Source organism: Macaca nemestrina, chromosome 1 (assembly GCF_043159975.1).
Source record: "Macaca nemestrina isolate mMacNem1 chromosome 1, mMacNem.hap1, whole genome shotgun sequence".
In the NCBI taxonomy this organism is placed as follows: Eukaryota; Metazoa; Chordata; class Mammalia; order Primates; family Cercopithecidae; genus Macaca; species Macaca nemestrina.
The window spans coordinates 174,227,242-174,249,064 of NC_092125.1; the positions used below are offsets into that span (position 1 = coordinate 174,227,242).

Below are 21,823 nucleotides of genomic sequence, written 5' to 3' on the forward strand. Positions count from 1 at the left end.
CATCCTACATAAGAGATGAGGAAGCAGAAGGTCACTGGAGTTAAGTGACTGGCTAAAGGTCCCCTATCTAGTAAGTGACAACCCTGGCCCCTGAACATAGACCACCTAACTCCTCATGCAGTGTTACTTCCATCTCCAACTCTGCCTCTCCAAGCTACCGACACATTTTCCAGGAAATGATGGAAGGTACTCTGATTGCCTCATCTTCTTCCTCGAGGCCGCACAGAAGGGTTGCTGCACTCAGCAGATTATGTGCCACTTAATTCAGACAAGCCCCCTTCTGTGACAGGTACAGAAGAAGGGGGGGGGGGGGAAAGCATCTCTCAAATGTTTTGATTGAAGACAGAGACTATAGATGTTCTGGCCAACTCTGGTTCTCAAGAGTATGAGCAAAAAGAAGTTCCCCCAGTCCAGAGAGCCTGGACTGAAATTTAAGCTACAGCAATGTGAGTCATTTCAGCTGAGGAGGGGATGGCAAGGTAACCAACTCTTACCTCGGCCATCTCGTGTCTCGTTCGGTGATGAGTAAAGCAGTAGCTATGCAGTTAGTGTCACCAAGAGATCAGTCGCCGCCCGAGGCCATCTGTTTCTGTCAGGCAGGCAGATTCCCAGCATGCACTGGTTCCAACTGGATTTTTGTGGGGAGGGAGGCAGCAAGGGCCCCAGCTGCTGTCAACAGACAGGGAGGCGCCTTCTCTTCACCTCCGTCCTGGGTGCCCGCTATGGACCTGAGTTCCCAGCTGTCTTTGTGGCTAGAGTCTTTCCTTGCCTGACTCAGAATATTAAATGTGCCCTCTTTCCAAAGGGAGAATTGAAAACCTTTTTTGTGTGTTTGTTGATTCATAACTGTGATAGGAAGAGGTGGGTGAGGTAGAAAGTCAGGCTTATCCTGTTTGCAGGTGGCACAATCAGTTGAAAGATTTTTATGTCCCTCAAGTCCCCAACATGCTTGGCCTCTGAAAAAGGTTCCAAAACAAAATAATAATCATGATCATAATAACCAAAGCTGTATAAGCATTGCCTGGACTGGCTGACAGAAATGCAGGCAACTATAGTTTGTTTTTTTTGTTTTTTGTTTTTTTTTCAATGTTAATCTCATCCAAAGCAACTTAGATTGCCACAACCATCTCATCCATCCATTCAACAAATATTTACTGCAACCAACTAAGGTTCTAGACACAGTTTTAGGCACTGGGGAGCAAGCAGGCAGGTCCCTGACTTTTGGAGCAAAAGTAAACAAGTAAACAAAAGCAAAAGTAAACAAGTAAAAAAGTAAACAAGTGCCAAGAGGACATAAACATATTAAAGTAGGAGAGGCCTGTGAGTTAGAAATTCAGGGATGGCCTCTCCAATGGGGGAACTTCTGAGGTGAGACCAGGCTGGATAAGAATGACAAACACACTATCACTTTTTGAAATTAAAACATATTGTGAAATTTATTTTTCAGTCCTGAATTACTGGTATTTTTGAGGGTGAAATATTGTTATTCCAGACATCAGTCGGCAACTTCACTTATCCTCCCTGACTCTTCCCAACTCAATTCCTTCCTCCTTCCCCTCCCCTGACTCCCTTTCCCACCCTGGATACTCTAATGACAAGGCTTCCAGGACGCTCTATGCCATGGAGCTCCGCAATTCCTCTGCCCCAACACATTTCTGCTGGGGAAAGGGAGGAATTCAACCCCAGAAGAGCCATTTCTTCTGGACTAGAAAGGAGAGAAGTCAAAATTATGGGAACTGGGAGCTGCTGACTAAAAGCAGAACTGCCCAGAGGTGGTGGTGCTGGAAGCTCAGGTAGAATGGGGTGGGAGGTAGACGTGATAAACGCCCTTCACCCTCCTCCATGCAGGAGATACGAGCTCTAAGGGTAATCCAAGACAGAGGGAATTGATTTAAAATGCAGAACTCCAGTGGTGCCCAGAGAAAAGTTTGGTATCACGTTCCTAAATTTTCATATTTGAAACTTATTCAATTTCGAAAATTTTAAAAATTATGAACTGTAAACACTCTTAAAAATCACATTCCTTGGAATTATGTGGAATAAACACTGAAAAACCAATTCCATTATTTGGCTCCAGTACCACCACAGGATAAGGAATCAGCTGATTTTCTGAAAAATGAAAAGAGCCAGAGGAAAAGAATGTCAGTCAAAGGGAATATTAAATTCAAAGAACCTAAGTCAGAAAAGAACATGACATGTTCAAGGAAACCAAAAGAGGCAGAGGTGGCTGGAAAACAGTGGGAAAAGGAGAGATGGTGCGTAACGAAGTAGAAGAATTAGACAGAGGCAAGAATCATGACCATGAATGAGAGCTCTAATTCCAATATCTACAGGAACACAGGCATAAGGCAGTGCCTGCAGAAGGAAAGCCAGGCAATGTGGTTTGTCACTGAAAGAGTAGCTCTAATTTTTCTACCAAAACAGAAAGCTCATTTCCCTTTCCCTCCCCTACTCATTATGCTCCCCCTGCCAGAAAAGCCTTCCCTTCACAAGTATAATGGTAAAGGCAAGATCTATATATCAGACAATTTGGGGGCAAATATCCACTTCCAATTTTCCAAGGTTAAAAAAGTACAGGAATGTGATAGATATGCCCAAAACACATTTAAAAGGCCACAAAAATACTGGAATCAGATTCTAATTGTTCTGTGCCAATGTAATAATCACACAAATTCAATCAAATTTTGCTATGTCATCCAAATAATCCATGTTTCCCAGGTATTTCAGACACACTATACCTATATATCAGCTTTTACTTACCATTTATTGAGAGCCTAATGTATGCTACATGCTTTATATATGATATCGCTTTTATTGCTCACAAGCGTATTCTAAGGGAAGTAATATTGATCTCATTTTATGGTCAAGGAAACTGAAACTCAGAGATCTCAAGATCACATAGCGGATAAGGGAAAGAGTCCAAATTTGATTCTAGATGTCTTTGGTCTGAAACCCATGTTCTTTCCAATACAGCAAGAGCCTTTCTGAAATTGTGACTCTCTGAAGAGTAAAGCTCACAACCACTTTTACTGCTTCTTCAATGCCTACGTCCTTCACAACTGGCTTATGTGTGAAGCCCTCCTTGACCACTTCAACCCACACAAATCATGCCTTCATTTGACTCTAAACAGCACTGAATGGTGCCTACCATCCATTTATTCGTTGAACAAACATATCTTGAACACTTACTGTATGCCAGGTGTGAAAACATAATCGTCAAGACAAAGTCCCTGTCCTCAGGGAGCTCACAGTGCAAGGGGGAGACCAATAATCAACACATGAAAAAATAAAGCATTACCAGCACGAAACAAGCTGGAACTCAATTGCATATTTTCTTGGTTTTCTTTTTTTTTTTTTTTTTTTTTTAAAGAGATGGAGTCTCGCGCTGTCGCCACACTAGAGTGCAATGGCCCAATCTCAGCTCACTGCAACCTCTGCCTCCCAGGTTCAAGAGATTTTCCTGCCTTGGCTTCCCGAGTAGCTGGGATTACAGGTATGTGCCACCACGTCCAGATAATTTTTGTATTTTTAGTAGAGACGGGGTTTCACCATGTTGAGCAGGACAGTTTCAACCTCTTGACCTCGTGATTCACCTGCCTCGGCCTCCCAAAGTGCTGGGATTACAGGTGTGAGCCACCGTGCCTGGTCTTATTCTTTATATGTATTAATTCTACTTCTCAAATGGGCTGTGAAGCTGCCATGTGCAAGCACTCTGGCGGCACCTGTATTTGCTATGGCATTTAGAATGGTACTGAAGACACACAACTTCCTCACGTATCTTCATACATTGATTATTAGCATCTTTTCAGATCTTGGCCTATCATGGTAATCATCTTTATTTGCCTATTCATTTAAGTCCTTCAGTTACTGCACACTGACTGTGAGTGTCCTATGTAGTAAGTACTGTGAATGATTTAAAAACAACATGTTGCCTCCCCTTGGAGGGCACCATAGCCTAGAGAGGGAGGCAGGCAGATGTCTGTGAATATGTGAGACAAGGTGGTAGAGTTGTGCAAAGGAAAAAACTGCTGAAAGGCTTCATGAAGGTGTAGGATTTATTTATTTATTTATTTATTTATTTATTTATTTATCTTTTTTTTTTTTTGAGATGGAGTCTCGCACTGTTGCCCAGGCTGGAGCGCAGTGGCGCGATCTCAGCTCACTGCAAGCTCCACCTCCCAGGTTCACACCATTCTCCTGCCTCAGTCTCCCAAGTCGCTGGGACTACAGGCACCCACCACCATGCCAGGATAAGTTTTTGTATTTTTAGTAGAGACGGGGTTTCACCATGTTAGCCAGGATGGTCTCGATCTCCTGACCTCATGATCCGCCCGCCTCAGCCTCCCAAAGTGCTGGCATTACAGGCGTGAGCCACCGCGCCTGACCAGGGGTAGGATTTAAAGAATGCATAGGAGTTTGCCAGGCAGGTCAAAGAAGGAAGGAAACTCCAGCTGGAGAAACAGAGAGAGATGAAAGTACCTGGCTTCCAAGGCATCTTTGGTGAGTCATGGTTGTGTGACCTGCCTGAAGCTGGGTGGAGTGGGAGATGCATATAGAGAAACAGGGACAGACCAGGAAGAGTATTCAGTGCTATGCTTAGGGACTCAGCTTTTTTTCCTAAAGAACTGCGGAATCACTGAAGGGGTTTAATATTGGAGGATCATAATCAGACCTGTATTTGAAAGAGGATCCCCCTGAGAAAAGTGGGCTGGAAAGCACAGGACAGGCTGCATGTGGGAAGACCAGTATGGAGGCTGTTGTAATTTACCAGGTGAGTGGCAGTGAGGGCCTGGAATCTACTGCTGGGACTTTTCCTCTGCATCCAACATTTTGATCTTCACAGTATCAGAGAAATCTGACATACTGAATGGTGTCCCCATTGGCACAAAATTTCAACATTCTCAGGTCTGTTACAAGGTGCCAAAGGAAAAAAAATCAGATATGGGCAAACCACCTAGGAGAGGCTTCTGTGCTTCAGCTGCCACACTCCTTTGCCAAATAGTTTCCCAAAGATCATACCAGGTGTTCTGAGCAGAGACAAAGGCTTTTGGTGGAACCTTTACCCAGTATTGGACAGAGAAAAACAAACTTGCCGGTACAATCCAGTAAAGGAAGCTCTGGCAGCCTGCCCAATCAGTGCAGTTTCCTGATCTCTAAACAGATTTCCCCTCCTGCTACACAAACCTCCGGAGCCAAGAAAGAACTGAGAAATAGTTCGGAAAGTCTGCCTGGCACAATAGTATCCAAACACCCCTGCTGCCACGTGTTTACTATGTGACTTTAGGAAAAACACTAAACTTCTCTGGGCTTTAATTTTATTGAATACAAAATTGGATAATAATCATTGCATGCCAAGGCTAAAATTAAAGAAGAACATATAAATTATGAGTCAAGTTTACTATAATAGTAGGCATTCAATAAATACCAGTTGCCTTTCCTTTTCCTGTCTTTCCTTTTAGTATTTGCCATTTATTAACATTTACCTACTGCTTACATAATAACTGCTATATGGAAAGTCTTATTCATAAGTAAGTAATCTTTTTTTGTTGGTTTGTTTGTTTGTTTGTTTGTTTTTTGAGACAGGGTCTCACTGTCACCCAAATCGGAGTGCAGCCCATGATCACAGCTCACTGCAGCCTCAACCTCCTGGGCTCAAGCAGTCCTCCTACCTCAGCCTCCTCAGTAGCTGGGACTAAAGGCACAGGCCACCTCACCTGGCTAATTTTCCAGTTTTTTAGTAGAGATCGGTTTCTCCATGTTGCCCAGGATGGTCTCAAACTCCTGGGCTCAAGCAATCCACCCGATTCGGTCTCCCAAAGAAGATGGGACTACTGGCGTGAATCACCGCGCCCAGCCCAGCAAGTCATCTTAAATAACAATTAAAAACAATAACACCAACAAAAAAACTTGCCACATCCATTTTTTACAAGGTAGGACTCTATGGAAATACAAACTCAATCTGCTCCTGAGCAAACTGAATCTATTAAAAGTCATTGAACCTGGTAAATCACCAAACTATTGGCACATAAGAATCATGTAGAAACCTGATACAAATACAGATATTTAGATTCTATTTCTACCCAGAACCACTGAATCAGAATTCCCAGAGGGTTATCCAAGTATCGTCACTACATTTTTTAAGAATTAAACTTAAAATCTCTCCAGGTGATTCTTGCCATCAATGACTTACTTTCTGAGGCTAGTTTGGGATCCAGTGATCCAATCTCTTTTTCTACACAGGCAATGATTAAATCAGACCAATATCACACACACTCTCAAAGCCAAGAGCTGACTCCAAATCATAGTAACAAAGTAAGGGTGGGATCCCAGTATCTCCTTTAAAAATCCAGACTAATAATAAAAGGAAGAGTCCTTAACTTCAACCCAAATCCTTCAGATTCTCATCGTGGCAACGTTTTTAAAAAACAGACCGCAGTGGCTGCCTGTGGGGTGGTAGTCTAGTCAAGTGTGACCTCAGTCCAGGAAGGCTACTCAGAGGTCAAGGCATGCCCTAAACATCTAAAATACCCATCTGGGTCCCTAGGAAGTGCCAGGCCGTTGTATTGCCAAGACAATATATCTCAAGTATACCTGCCAACCTGATATAAAACATGCATCCTCTTCTTGTCAGCCCAAATGAAGGCCAGAAAAAGAGAAGAGAAGGGAAGACAGGCTGGGGAGAAAGGAGGGGAAGGAGGAGGGGAGGGAAAGAAAGAAGGAAAAGTGAGGGAAGGAAAAAGGGACAGAGGGAGGGAGGGAAGAGTTTTAACTATACCACACCCTGATTCTTTTTAAACAAATTCCAGGCTTTTTGTTAATTTTTCTGTAAATATTTCAGCATGTATCTATAAAAGGAGATAATATCATAATTAAAAAGGAATAATTCCTTAATATCATCATACAGCCATTCTGTATTGATATGCCTATGTTTTACTTTTCTTAACAGTTGTTTTTTGAATGAGGGGTTCAAATAAGAGTGACACACCACGAGCGCTCCATGTGTCTCCTGTCTCTTTTTGTTACAGGTATCCTCTCTAACACTCTTCTTTTCCCCTTTGTAACTTTTGTTAATCAAATAAACCCGTCCACCTAAGTGGCTTTTTCTGCCAGAGTGTATTCTTCCTCAGAAAGAGATCTCCTCGCTCTAAGAAAAGACTTGGGAAACTTTTTCTTTTTTTTTAATTAATGATTGTAAGACAACACTGGATTTTTCAAAAACAGTTTTTCTGGTAAGTGTAAAGCATTATCAGAAACATGTCCTAAAACAGCAATGGGCAAAAATACCCCCAAAAAATACTTATGTACAAAGCTGCTTGGTGGCTGGGCATTTGGGGATGAATTTGAGCCTCTTTGTGATTACTGGGATCACCCATTTCTGTTAGTGTCATCAAAGAGAAAAAAAAATTCAAAAGGATCTTTCTAGACTTCAGAGATTTCAGAAATATAATATTTTGATCATTTCAGGGTAGAAGAATTAGAAACATATGGAATACATTTCCCTTAATTGACACCAGGGTACAAGCACTTGGAAAAATACATTTGGGGAAGTCTTGAACCCTACAAGCTTGAAAAATAATTTGACAAATTCTGTGAACTCCAAATGCCCTGGAGTCAGTCTCTACTCTTTAAGTACACTGGACTCACAAAATGGATGAGGTTCCCTCATGCCTCTCATCACACCTCCCCAAAACAATGTCAAAGACTGAGATCCAAGGACAAATACAGCCTCTGCCTTTTGGGTACCAGCAGGCAAGGTAATAGAGCCCTGCTTTCACAATACCTGGGAAGTACAGACCCACCTCCCTGGAAATCATGACTTCACTAACGTGGGCCTTGTCAAAGGGTCAGTTTCTTCTAATGTTATCACCTCTGTCTGTCCCGCCATTGGAAATATTCCTACTTCCCTCTGGACATAGATCCAGCCACCCAAAATCAGATTCAGGAGACATTGTCTGGTGCTCCACAGCATTTGGAGTCAGAATGTGCAGAGAGAGAAGCTACACACACGAGATGTTCATTTATTTCCACTTAGGGGTAAGGTACAATTCTGCCTTGTGAAGGCCCCAAAGCTGCTGCTTATAACAAATTTACATTTCATAATTTCAGGAACTGGTGAGGATTCAACTAGTGAACAGGCCAAGATGCTTTCTTGAAGAACATGGTCACAGAATGAAAACTGTCAAATCACTACACATTATCTCATTTTGAATTAAACTTCAGAAGATTCTGAACTAATAGGCTTACAAATGGAAAAGCCAACTTATCAACAGCTTAGTAGCATTTACCGTAGAGTTCTTATTTGCAAAATTGGCTTTGAAAATACGCTGTGTACTCAAAGGCTAGGATTACCATGTTGAAAAAAATCCATTGACACAAAATTTGCATGTGTGATTTTCTAAGCCCACATGGATAATTCATCTTCACTGACAGCAGACACTCTCAGGCAAACCTCCATATTATGCTTAACTCTGGATCTAAAACCATCAATTAGTAGGTCATCAAGAATCCTTTTCTCCTCTTAGGGCCTTTTAGAACTGAGCCACGGAGAATAAGTTTACTACCCCATTTAGAAGTCAACTCTTCCAAGGCCACAGCGAGTCCCCGTACAACTCCAATCTCATAACTTTCTGAGAGTCACAGATGTTCTCAGATGAATACTTGGTGCCAGTTCTCTAGGTTTCCAGGGTGATTCCCCAGGGATATAAAAAGAGCATATCCAAGTCCCACTCTTCATAACTCATTTAAATCAATACTGCTTTTTACCCAGCTCCTAGTGAGTAGGTTAGTCAGGATAAGAATTATCAGCGTGGTGGTCTACATCTCTACTGAAGCAATTAGCAAGATAATTACCAGATCTTTATTTGAATACAAAATACAAAGCCATAACTTGTATCACAGTCATTGGTATACTGTAAACAGCCTATTATCCGTCATGATTAGGAGACAGGTAAATTTATTAACAGAATTTCGTTATAAAACTGCTTTTGTTCAGGCTCCTCAATAGTTTAACTGGTCTTTTTTACCTCTAGCCTCATTTCCTCCAATATTCTTTTCACAATGCCGCCAGAGGGTTGTCTAAAAAGCCATAACCATATAATGTCCTATGTAAAAATATTTGATGGCTTCTTGCCATTTAGAGGATTCTGAAAAACCACCACTGCCACTAGCACCACAACCACCACCAACCAGAACAAAACAACTTTGATATGCATCGCAGACTCTTTATAATCTGGTTCCAGTCTCTCTTCCTAGCCTTCTCTACAGCCATAGCCCCTACAGCCAATTTCCAGCCATACCAAACATCTTACCATTCCCTGTATTTCAGTATGCCAGGCCCCTTTCGGCTTCCATACTTTTCTACGTATTGTCCCTAAGAAACTCTGGCCTGTAGCCCAAATGTGCCTGCGGCCACTTTTTGTAAATAAAGTTCCATTAGAACACAGCCATGTCCATTCATTTATGGCCAGTCTTGGGCTCGTTTTTCACTACAAGGACAAAGTTGTGTGAAAGGAAAATAAAATCTTTGGACCCCAAACTCACTATGTTAAAGAGAAAAGTTAAGCTTGGGAACTGAGTCATGCCAAAAAAGAAACATAACAAAACAAAAAAAAGCTATTTTTTCTGCTTTTTTGCCATCCTTTTGTTCTCAAATGGGTTGCTGTAACTTCACATGCTTCCCTTATCTTATGTAAAATGTAGATTTACTGAGCATAATTGCTCAGTAAAGTGGACTTTCCCCCACTCCTCTTTTCACATGTAAACTGTGGATTCAGTGAGCACTAATCAAAGCCTCACAAGAATGTAACCACTTGCCTCGTCGCCTATGCCCCTCACACTTTTTTTCTTTTTTTTCTTTCCTCCTTCCCTTCCTGCTCACTCTTTCCCTTTTAAATCCTGAAGTCGTCACAACCGTCTTTGGACAAAACACCAGTCATGGATCCTAATGTAACTTGTGTTTATTTTCTCGGGTGCTTCCACAACCTTGACAAAATAAACCTCTCTAAATCGATTGAGATCTGTCTCAGACACTTTTTGGTTACAGTTCAATAGTTGAAACAGATATCATATAGTTAGCAAAGCCAAAATATTTATTATCTGACCCTTTACAAAAAACACCTGCCAAACCCTGATCTCGAATTTTGCCCTCCCACTCACCGCCTGCCCCAGATCTTCCCTTGGTAAAGTCTGATGCATCTTTAGGAGATATACACTGAGTCTGCATATCCTCCTTTTCTGGGACCAGGACACCTTAGTCTTTCTGGAGTATAGATCCTTCCTTAGCTTAACAAAACCTCAATTTTATTTAGAGAAGTCATATGCCCAGTTATAAGTGATCAATCATGGTGGTTCACCAGTGCTGTCCAACAGAAGTTTCTGCAATCATGGAAATTATCTTTATCTGAAACTGTCCAATAACGTAGCCACTATCCACACACAGCCAACTGAGCACTTGAAATGTGGCCAGTATGACTGAGGAACTTCTATTTTACTTAATGTTAATTAATTTAAACTTAAGTACCTATTATAATTCCATAATAAAAGACAATACAATTTTACAATGGGCAAATGATCTGAACAGATATTTCTGCAAAGAATATACTCAAATGGAAAACGGACACATTAAATATTCTCAACATTAGTAGTCATTATATAAAAGCAAACCAAAACCACAATGAGATACCACTTCACCCCTACTAAGATGGCCATAACAAAAACAAACAAACAAAAATAACAAGCGCTGGCAAGGATGTGGAGAAACTGGAATCCTTACGCGTTCCTACCAGGATGTACAAAACGCGCAGCCACTTTGGAAAACAGTTTGACATTTCCTCAAAGGGTTAAACACAGCGTTACCATAAAACACAACAATTCCACTCCTTCTAATAGGCTCAAGAGAATTCAAAGAAAAATCAAAACTATGTTGGTATAAAAACTGGTACATCAATCAGTGTTCACAGCGCCATTAGTCACAGTAACTAAAAAGGGAAACAACCTAAATGTCCATCAACAGATGAATGGATAAACAAAATAGGATACATCCATGCAAGAGAGTATTATCAGTTAAAACAGGAACTGATAAAAAATTACTGGTACATACTACAACACAGATGAACCCTGAAAAAATTTTGCCAAGTGAAAGAAGCCAAAAAAAGGTCCAGGAAAATCCATAGAGAAAGAAAGTAAGCTAGTGGTTGCCAATGGCTAGGTGTAGAGGGGTATGAGCAGCTACTGCAATGGATATGAGATTTCTTTCGAGGGTGAAGAAAATGTTTTAGAATCAGATACTGGGGTATGGTTGCATAATCCTGTGAATATACTAGAAATACTATACTGTATACATAAAATAGTGAATTTTAGGGTATATGAATTATATCTCTCTAAAAAACTTTAAATAGCCATATAGTTGGTAACTATCATATTAGAATAGGCAGGTTTAAGCCAACTATGATCATCTCATTTTCTACTTTCCCTGCTTCTTGTTGCTAAGAGCGGCCATGGGACTTAATTCCAGCCAATAAGACCTAGATGGAAGAGAAGGTTCCTGGGAACCGTTTTGCTTGTCTCATTTAAAAAACAAAACAAAAAATCCCAACATGCTCTTCTCACCAATTCTTCCAGCATCAAAGGAGAATGTAATGTCTAGAGATGCAGAAATTATCCTACAACCATGACGCAGCTAGCATGAGGGAAAAGTCCAGCGAATTAAAGATATGCTGAATGTGACATGGGCAAATCATCTTTGTACTTGTAATTTAGGGGTGTGAGAGTGGGAAATCAAGACTATTTGTGTTTTAGCCACTGTAAAATGGATATATGGTGAAATAATTTAATATAGTATATGTAAGGCATTCATAACAGTTCCTGGTGCATAACTGTTAAATAAGTTAGGTATGATTATTGTCATTATAAATCACTCTCAAACTTTTTTTCACTATCACCCCCACTAAAGACCCTTTCCAGACAGTCTTTTCCTTTTCCCTGCCACTGTGAAATTTCAATACCACAGACAGATTGTGTATCTATTTATGCTGTTACATAAGGATGGGCTTTAGAAGGCCACAAATGATTGCAATAGTTAAGATTTTTTCATCCCCCAAGAACCAATTTTTGCTCCCTTGCACACTGCAACTGATTTAAATAAAAGCTTTTTTGCATTGTCACTGCAGCTGAAAGCATTCCTGATTCATTCTCTTCTCCACTGTAACTAATTGATTTAAATAAGACCTGTCATGGTTGTACAGACCCTACCCTACTGGCCACACAACAGATTCCCCTGGGAATGAGCACTTGATCAAAGCTGAGATCACTGTAATATACCTCCCCATGGGTATAGTTGGTTCAATAAGGGATGTAGGTAGACTTGACCCAAATGAAACTAATTAGAATTCTTTCCTAGGGCTTTGAAAGGAGAAAGGGGAAAACACAGTCAGTTGCTCTCTGTTATAGAACCTACGGTGTGTGAGCTTGAGAACTCCCTGTAGCCATGTAGTAAGAGCTGGGCAACATGAATAAAGGCAGCATTTACAAGACAATGCTAGAGACAAAACAAAGCTGGTGACCTGGAGATGAATAAAATGCAGTCCTGGACCTAGAGGAGACCACAGTCTAGTGGAGGAGGTGACTGCAAAACAGTGTGATAACTGCTAGGGGCAGCCCAGGAGCTGCAGGAGCTCAGAGGAGAAGCATCTGAAGGACCAAAGGCTTCCTGGCGATGGGACACTAGACCTGAACCCATGGGCACATCGTAAGAAATGACATACATGTTCACTCTAGTCTGTCCACAGTCAGCTATGCTGCAGCTGCGAATTCACATACCAAACTAACCCAGAGAAGACAATATTAGCCAACAGTAATAATTTGAAGGCAGTACTAACATATTTCTAAACAGCACTTATGGATGTCTGTTTTTCTGATGACAGAAAATCTGGAATACATAAAAATAAAATGAAGAAAAAAAATCAACATTTGTTGTGAAATCACAACACACTTATATCCGTTTTATATAGGCAAACAACTTTATTGAGGTATATTGCTCACATTTTAATAAAGCTTCTTTCAGCCTTTTCCAAATCTGCAAAAAAGCACTTAAGTATTTTCATTTTTGATCTTCCCAAAGCTTTTTGAGATAGGCATTGCCCTTGTCCCCACCAGACGGCAAAGAAATAGGTGCCTGCTGACCTTAGAGCTGGGGGTTACTCAGTTAGTGAGTGGGGCAGATGTGATCCTGTCCCAGACTCACTGACTCCAAAGCACAGCCACTACCACCACCACCTCACTCCTCCACAAATATCTGACCACAAGAACCAACCACACAGAAAGAATGCCCAGATGTCCCAGACCTCTTCCATGTGCTCTTCAAATTCAATCTCTAACCTTCTCCACCCTGCCTTCTGAGCCAGGATGCTGATGGGTGTGGAGCACACCAGAGGGCCCTCCTGCCTCTGGCCTTCAGCCAGGTTCAGCTAATGAAGGACACAGAGGGGTATCAGTGGACTAGGAGAAAAGTGTGGGATGGCTGCAGCTCTCCACCAAAGGTCACAAAGGTAAGCACCTCCACAAAACAATCTCTCCAGGGCCTGCTCATAGCCCCTCCCCTTGTTCCTTAGGCCCAGAGAGAGTACCAGCCCCACTTTAGATAGCCAAGCATCTTGCACTACCCATGTGGTTTCCCTGCACTTGTCCACTCTTCTCGGATTACCCCATTTAAATGCGCCACCTGTTTCATGCAGGATCCATGGCCGATACACTGACAAACAGAAGGGACACAGGTGTCCCAGAGGGTTCTGGATGAACTCCAGAGGGTCCTCTCTCACCTTTTAATGCAGCTTCCAGAAGGAGAAGATAAAGAGCGGCTATCCTTATGTGAGGATGAAGATTAAGTGCACTATCCATCCCCTTCCTCGAAGTCCTGCCTGATCTAGATACCCTGAATGAACACACATTTCCAGGTAACAAGAACCTGGATAAAGCACTATTTGTGGTGAGGACTTAAAGATGGAATACAGTATGCCAGGTCACCACGAATCAACCTTTCCTTGCCACTTGCACCCCCAGTCCTCTTTCTGGGCCTTCAAAAGCTGGATTTCCTGCACAAACAGAATAGAGCAAATTAATTACGGCACAGGGAAGGTAAAGGCTGTCAACCTGAAGTTTCATTTTCCCTTAACTAGTACAAACAAATGTCAAAACAGTCATGACAAGAAGAATTCAACATATTTTAATACAGTTATTCTAATAATTTTCTACTTTCCAGTAGATTTTTCTACCCAGCTCCATGCAGGAGAAGGGTTCAGCGCTGCCAAATCTGTTTTTTGAGTTTGTTTTGAGATGAAGTGAAGTCTCACTCTGTTGCCTAGGCTGGAGCACAGTGGTGCAATCTCAGCTAGCTACAACTTCCACATCCCAGGTTCAAGCAATTCTCATGCCTCAGCCTCCCAAAGAGATGGGACTACAGGCATGTGCCACCACACCCAGCTAATTTTTATATTTTTAGTAGAGACGGGGTTTCACCATGTTGCCCAGACTGCTCTCAAACTCCTAGCCTCAAGCAATCCACACACCTCGGCCCCTCAAAGTGCTGAGATTACAGGCATGTGTCTGGCCCCAAATCTGGAAAGCTGCAAGTCTGGGTTTTTTTATGTTCGGTACCTAAATGAATTTCTTAAAAACTAAATAAATAAGCATGAAGTAGCTGAAACAATATGCATTTATGAGCAGAACTTGCTGACTGCCACTGTTATTTATGCACTGAGAATCTCTAAGCATTCATCACAGTACTCTGTGAATGGTTATACTCCTGTCTCACCCACAAATGGGACAATGTCTTAAGGTCAGGTCATTGTCACTTATTCACTGGCTCTTTCATTTATTTATTTTAATTCATGTAGCATTTTTCTTCTTTCTCCCATGTACTCATCCATTCATCCATCCAACTCATCAATAAATAGACTTAAATCCCTACAAGCACTTTGCTGAGAATACAAAGTAAACAAACACAATCCTGCCCTCAGAGTGCTCCCAGTCCAAGGAGGAGAGATACAGGTGAACAATTCTAAGATGTACACTGACATGACTATTATAAGTGAATACTGTGCTCAAAGCACAGCACACCAACAATAGAAAAAGCACATAAAATGTCCCTGGGGGAGGAGAGCTGCTTTACATGAGATCTGAGCTAAGGATAGAAATCTGCCAGCTTGATAAGTCAGAGAGGGCATTCCAGGTCAAAGAAACAATCTGTGCAAATGCATGGAGGTTGGAAGAAAGGTGGCACAATCTGAAGAATCATAGGAATGCAGTTCTAGTGTGACACAGAAAATGAGGGCTCTTGCACTTCCTCTTTCCTGTGAATAGATCAGTATTCTCTCAGTTTATTTCTTCTTGCTGACCCCTTATCAGTTCAAATGTCACCTCCTCAGAGTGTACGTGGTAACCATCCCAATGCCAGGCCCCACGTGGCCCACTCTCTGCCCTCTCCCTGTTGCATTTTGTTAAAAGCACTTATTCAGCTGAATTGGTTTTATTTAGTTATTTCTGCTCCCCCAAATATAATAACCTCTATAAGATCAAGGTTTTTGTCTACCTGTACACAATGTCTCACACAGGGAAAGTCTCAATAAATAAGGTGTACACGAATGAATGAATGAATTGGAATGAATGAATGAAAATGTGATAGTGTGAAAGTTAAGAGATTATAGAGAAGGAGTGGTAAACACTGCACATCTTTGCCTGGGTCCCCGAGACAGCAGACCCAAGCAAGAGGGTTTATGTACTACTACTGCATCAGGTAGTGCAATCTTAGGGAGAAGGAGAGGACTGATAGACAAAGGGAATAAAACAAATAAAAAGGAGGGGGAGGCAAGATGAAGTTGTGGTATCAAGGTGGCCCCACTAGAAGTGACTCGTTCTCTATCCCATAGGACCACCCTCAACCTCTCCATACCCCAAGTCACATGAACTGTATCTCAGAACCATCCATGATAGAGAGAAAGGCATTAATTCTCTATCCAGGTTGTATATGTCTGGGCAGAGAGTGAGATCCAGAAGTAGCATCCACAAGGAAACCCCATGGAACCTTGTGGGGTGCCCCATGGAAAAGCATGCAGCATGAGGTGAGCTTATACTGTAGGAAGTTTTTCAGAGTCTACGCCAACTTGGTCACAGCAGCTGGAACAAGAGATGGTACAATTTCCCTTTACTATCCTCCTGAGAAGATCTGATATGGGGCACAAGAGATGTCTGATATGCAGTAATAGAAGAATTAAAATATCCACTGCTTTAGCAATGACCTAAGTGACAGAAGCATCAGTGCACTGGGGAGAGTGGAAATCATATTATAGTGCATGAAGGAGTGACTGAGAGGAATGGATGCAGGACAGCAAGAGGAGGCTTCTCTCAGGATTGGAGCAAGTAAAGCACAAAGTGATATCTTCTGGCAGCAGAAAGCAAAAAATGTGCCTTAAAAAAGGTGGAGACATGTCAGAAAGACAGAAAAGCTAATTTGAAGGGGTTCCCATTGGTTAAAAGGACTATTTGCAAAACAAAATAACGACAGTAATGGATTATAATCCAGACAATAAAATAAGAATTTGTAAGTACATACTGATACAAACAAACAATTGAATGAATAAATAAGTGTGTGGCAAGGAGAAGCCACCTACAAAGCATTCCAGTTAATAAATACAGAAAGAATTATAATCATATAAAAACACCATATGGAAAAACCACAGGAATAATTGTTTCAGGCAAGAATTTACAATAGTTGCTAAAATTAGTGGACAAAGGTATAAGAAGCATGATATTATACATAATCTCGAAGTATCTCCCCACCAGGTAATCATTAATTACAAATGGAAAAATAGTAACTTTAAAGTGGATAAACTGGAAGACACAAACTTAACAAATTGACCAAAGTTCACATCACCTGTGACACGATAAATCGGCAACATGTGCCTCCTGCTGTGATGCGCTGTGAAGGGCACAACATCATTTCTGTAGCTTCCCTGCCAAAACCACATAATTTGAATTTAATACTGTGGAAACATCAGACCAACCCAAAGTGCGGGACATTCTATAAAATGTCTGACCAGACTCTAAAAATGTCATGGTCATGAAAGACTAAAAGAGTGAGGACCTATTCCAAAGACAAAGGAGAAATGACAAGTAAATGCATTGTGTGATCCTAGATTCTGGTCCAGGAAATGAAACATTAGTATGACAACTGGCAAAACTAGCATAAAGTCTGTAGATTGAGTAATAGTATTGTGTGAATGTTAACTGCCTGATTTTGATAGTTACAAAATGATTATGTAAGATGTTGGTAGGAGAGAAAGAAAGAAGCTGGGATGGGGAAAGTGACACAGAAGGTTCCCATAGTAACTAAAATTAATCTAACGCTTCAATAGGTGATAGGTGCATGGGTACTCATTATATTATTCTTTTTACCTTATATAGACATTACATTTATTTTGTATATAGGAACACATTATAATATTTTTAAATGAGAAGATATTAAAATACAATAAAAACAAAGAATGTCATCATGCTCTTCTAGATTCAATTACCTGCCCGAACCTCAGAGTCTGAGCCCTGTTCTCTGTTAGAACTGTAAAAGGCATACTGGCACCTAACTGAGACTTCCTCTTTCATGTAACCAGATGGTTGGTAGAACAAGCGAAAGGGAATCACTTTTTTACTATGGGCATCAATGTTCTTTAACATCCTGTCCCTATATCATCATCAATCATCTTATGGACCAATTATAGTTCTCACATGTGCCCCCAGGGATACATGTCCCATATACTGAGTGGAAAGAGTATAATTTTATTGTAAGAGGTCTTAGGTTCAAATCCTCACTCCTCCACTTACTAGTAGTGTGATGTGGGCAAGCAAGTGACTCAACCTTTCTGAGTGCTTTCTCAGATATAAATTTGAGAAAACTTCACAGAGTTGTCACAAGGTTAACCTAAAAGAACATGTGTAAAGACCAAGTACCAGGCCTCGCACACACAGATATTCACATATGGTAACAAGATCCATCATCATTGTTGTTACTACCTTTGTTTCTCAGAAAACTAAAACTAAGAAAGCAAGCCTACCTCTGCTTTAAATACCTATAATGCTAGAAATGAAGTGAGATTGCAACACAGCATGAAAGACATACCTTTGCATTGATTGCCACATATCTACCATGTCTATTTCGAGTGGCCTCATACCAATGGCCTTCCTCCTAATAAGGACAGCTGGTGTAGTGGGCATGGTAGAAGTTCTGGAATGAGACCTGGGCTCAAATTCTGGTGTCACCTCCTGCGTCCTGTGTGATCTTGAGCAAATTACCTAACCCTCTATATTGCAGGGATTTCCTGCCTAAAACGGAGGTAATACACCTTCTTCACATGGTTCCTATTAGAATGTGCACTACATAGATGCATATTGCATAAAACAATGCCTAACACATAATGGATACTCCATAAAACTTAGTTATTTCATTTAACTAAGATATTACTAGAAGGGGATTTCCACAGAAGGGTCATGTAAACCAAGAAGGAAATTAAACACATGATGAAATAGAAAGACAATCTACTAACTGATTAATCTGGTCTCAATGTAACCCTACTTAGACCTTAAGTTTCTATAACCTCCCAGAGCTTTAGTTGCCTTGTCTATTTAAAAAAAAAAAAAAAATATATATATATATATATACACACACACACACACACACACACTACTGTTCCTTCACAGGCTTGCAATAAGGGTTAGGTGACGTATGAAAGTACTTTCGATAGTGTTGGGGACACATTTGGAGAACAATGCACACAAGCTGGAACTCAGAGAAGCTGCATGGAAACTCCCCAAGCCTCCTTACGCCTCTTGCTCCCTTTCTCAAGGGCTTGAATAATGGCTGAACGTTCAAGGCTGAAGGTCTGGAAGCAGTTATCCCTTCAGTCTTTTCCTGTCTAAACCATCCACAGTCCAGGCCCCTGGGCCTCTCGCAGAGGAAATAAAAGTCCATATGAAAGGGGCAAATGAAAGTGTCCTTATGCTTTCTAAAATCCACACTCCCCTCTAAGCTGCAGCACAACTTCCATCAATTTTTTTCTGAATTCTGCATTCTAAAACCTTTGTTTAATCCTCCTAAGCAACCCAGAAAAAAAATCATAATTCTATGTGTATGTGAGCTTTCAGATACTTCCTAAAGCATAGATTTAAATGTCATATCCTGACTTTGAAGGAAAAATCTAAGGACAAAAGAGGGATTAGAAATTGTGAGATGGGGGAGGATGGAGATTTGAAAAAGAACTTAGGTTAAGGTTACATGGATAAAAGTTAAATAAGAAAACAAAAGTCCAGTTAAGGCGGCCCTGGTTAAAGTTACAAATAAAAGCAAACACTTCATAGATCTCTAGTTCGCGAACCCAAGAAAGCTCTGTGGAAGCTCTCATGAGCTTGAACAACAGGCTAATTTTCAAGCAGAAATCAAAGTGGTTGGGCCTCTGGACAAAAAGGTTGAAAGCCCATGCATAAGCCTGTTCTCAGAGAGTTAAAAGGAATGCAGACTGCCCCGAAACACACCAGCCGTTTGTTTTTTCTGCCACCTTTCCAAGGGTCATGTCTGGAGTGAGGATAAACAGTTCTGGGGAAAAAAATGATGTGAAGTACAGACTTTAAGAAAATAAAACATTAGAAAAACATTTCTTAAAGAGTTATACATGTGCCTGCATATACATATATATTTAGAGAGACAGAATATTTATACATATACATGCATGCACACATATGTGTGCCAAAATTATCCAAACTCTGTAGGTTTTCAGGTATGAATAAGAACAACTAAGACAGGCCTTTGAAATACTGTTATGCTTTTTAAGCAGATCAAAAATGTTTACGAAGGCATTCCAAAAACAGCAAAAGGTGTCTGAGCAACATTTCAGTTTTATTTAATAAGTAAAGATTAAGCTGAGTGCTTTGGTTATTATTAACATCATATTAATAGCATATTTTATTCTAGGTTGCTTAGAAATGTATTTGGAAAGTCCCAAATAGAAGACCTAGGAGAAAGAGAGAAGCTACTGGGTGCCAGGAATTGTGCTAAGTGCTATTTATGCAATGTCCCATTTTTCCAGCACAACAAACATAAATGGTATCAGGTTCTCAAGCCAACACAGCTTGCAGGTGGCAAAGCCTACTGCACTTGCCCCAGAAGTTGAGTTTTTCTCCATCATGACACCACATGGCCTCCCAATGAAATGCTGAGAGTCAAGGCAATCTTTTCTAGTATTACTGTGAGAACAAAGAAATATCCCATATTCCTGAGACAACAAAATACCACAGCAAAGTAAAGAGAACCTTTCCTGTGATTTCCACTTCAGCAGAAAACAGACGGGAAGCATTTTGTCCAAGAGTTAAAACAAGACGACGAACAATTTACATGTAGTAGGCAATAAATATTTAATGCCACTTGGTACAGTGGTTCTTCAAAAATGTCTTTCAGCTCTGAAGGTCTTTCTGTTAATCCACACTTCAGGGGGTGCAGCCACGGCTTGGCGAAAATACATTTTTAATAAGGACTGTGCTAACACAGGGGGCTCAAAATGCTGTATAGCATTTCAGTTTTTAGAGCCCTCAGGGAATCTCACACTCTGGGGGAAAAGGGTCCTAATGTGAAGAAGTGAATGGAAAGAGGCCAGAAAAAATTATATTCTACAGAAGGAGGCCCTGTTAGAGCCTGGTCAGGATAATTATCAGAATATTTTTTTTTCTCTCTCCCAGTGGATGAGCTAGTCAGGTTCAAGGGAATCATATTCCAGACAAATAAGCTCAGGACAAGAGGCACCGGCTGCTTTCCAAGCATTGATGGCATCTCAGCTGCTTAATCTGTGCCTGCAGAGCTGCAACATCACACACTCAATGTGTAGGCCCTTGTGTCGAACCACCCCCTCCTCCCTTTTCTCAGGCTGTCTTGTAAAGTGTTGGATCTTTGCTACCATTCTCTCATTTTTTGTCTTGCCTTGGCTTTTAAATCTGGTGCTCTACCCAGTGGGCAGGGAAGAAACTCAGAGATCAGCATCAGCAGGAAGCTTCTTCCACCCACCAGCTAAAAGGACAAAGGAAGAAGGCAGGGCTAAAGCTCGAGACCCAGGACCAACCAGCCGATGATGGAGCCATGGAGGACTCAACCTGCAGGTGGGATAGCTGTAGAGGAGCTGCTGCCAGAGATGTTGCCTAAGGCAGAGAGCGGGAGGGACAAATACCCCAGCTTCTGTTTCTCCTGCCTTGCCATCTCCCACTGATGGCAAATTGTCAGGGGGCACAGGTCAACTCCCTGTAACACAGCACCCTTGCACAGCAGGGCAAGGGTGACAAATGGATCTCAGTGCAAACAGCCCAAAGGCCAACACAATGGATAAGTTAAAAGACAGTTCGCAGAATTGTGTATCATGTGATATCATAATTGCTAAATATATGCATATATAATTTAAGGAAATATAAGCATATCATATACACACAGACTGAGGTAACAAGAGATGGAAAGATCAAGAAAGAGCAAGGAGAAAAGGAGAAAGACACATGGCTGACCCTTATTATTTTTGGAAACTCTCCAGAAACTCTAAATTAGAGAATACTGAGCCATTGCTCCTAGAAGAAATACAGGGCTAGGTTCCTCTGAGCCTCCAGTTATATTTTTGCTGACTCATCAATACACAAACCTGTTTCATGTATATTCTTGCTTAAAAACAACTCATTTAATATATATTGTTGAGTCAATAACACTGAACTTACAGCCAACAGCACTTAACTCCTGCCTGAATGAAGCTTATCTAAC

The 21,823-nt window shown here is 41.1% G+C and overlaps 1 protein-coding gene across 17 annotated transcripts in view; it reads right to left on the reverse strand.

Moving 5' to 3' along the window:
* The window catches only part of LOC105495149 (FGGY carbohydrate kinase domain containing), a 440,526-nt gene that overhangs the window by 316,534 nt on the left and 102,169 nt on the right, over positions 1-21,823 (reverse strand). The window contains exon 1 of one of the 17 annotated variants that reach the window (XM_011764409.3): positions 495-646. The exons of the other annotated variants lie outside the window; for them this stretch is intronic. The gene's annotated coding sequence lies outside the window, so the exon portion shown is untranslated. Of the gene's footprint in view, positions 1-494; positions 647-21,823 lie in introns of those variants that run through there. 17 annotated transcript variants of the gene reach the window in all.